Source organism: Fulmarus glacialis, unplaced genomic scaffold, assembly GCF_000690835.1.
Source record: "Fulmarus glacialis isolate BGI_N327 unplaced genomic scaffold, ASM69083v1 scaffold37300, whole genome shotgun sequence".
Taxonomy (NCBI): domain Eukaryota; kingdom Metazoa; phylum Chordata; class Aves; order Procellariiformes; family Procellariidae; genus Fulmarus; species Fulmarus glacialis.
This window is the reverse complement of record NW_009186468.1, coordinates 14,595-15,709: the sequence shown is the minus strand read 5'-3', so window position 1 is coordinate 15,709 and position 1,115 is coordinate 14,595.

Below are 1,115 nucleotides of genomic sequence, written 5' to 3'. Positions count from 1 at the left end.
AAAAATACCCGGTTCCCTGGTTTTCCCGATGAAAACTTCGTAGGGGTGAGCATAAAGCATCGCGCTGAGCGCCAGCGTTATGCAATGGGGATCTGCCTGCCTGGGAACGGCTATTGCATTCAATAACTTTCACGACAGATAAGGAGAGAATATCACTGTGCCCGTGCAAACCGCTACTTTCTTCTAGAAAAATACCACCCTTTCTTCTAATGCTAGCTGGTAGTTGTAGCTGGAGGATGTTTGGAGGGTGCCCAAAGTGCTTTAGTTTTTTCACATGATTGATTGCGAGGAACTACCACTGCTTATTAACTTCAGTGCTGGGAAGTCCAAACGCAGTCCTAATGAAGTGTTCATACAACATGGCAATGGAAGAACATGGGACGTGTTCATTCCAGTAACTTGCAGTATAGCACTTCATTAAAAACCAAACAAAACCAAAAATCCTCATCAGGGGCTGAAGCTGCTGCTATTCTGTGAACTGTTATTCTTGAGAAGCAGTGGTTCTTCCAATTTAATACACCATTCCACCCCCCACGTCCCCTGTCACCATCATCAAACACGTTTAAATTGGAGATGCCGTGAAAATGCAGAAGACAACGGGACAAAAGGTAGCATGGATCCAGCACCAAAGTCACAGTCCTGGACCTTGCATCTTGCAAGACATCCAAGGCTTCCCACTTTGCATTTCCATCTTGCCTTCCTCTTGCTAGTAAAAATCCTCTCCTGTGACCTCAACGTCTCTACTTAATGCCATGTTTAGACAGAGTTACAGCAGCGAGGGGGCTGCAGGACTGCAGTTAGCTTGGATCTGTTTGGGGGAGGCGGGGGGGGCGGCAAGCCCTAGCAAAATAGGGACATCTTGTCATGCTGAAAGCAGAGAATATGTTCTCTGCTTATGTCACCATCTCCCGAGGGGTCTGTCCCAAAGGAACTGAGCCCCCCTCTCTGCCACGAGTCAGAATAGGTAATGGAGCAGTTTCGTTTGACCTTGTATGTCTAAGCAGCTAAAATCCCGCACAGACATCGCGGAGGAAAATTTAACTCATTAGGCTCTATGATCGGGAAGTTTGGAAAGACCTGTTTTTCCAACCTCTGAGAATCATTTTTTTTTCTGC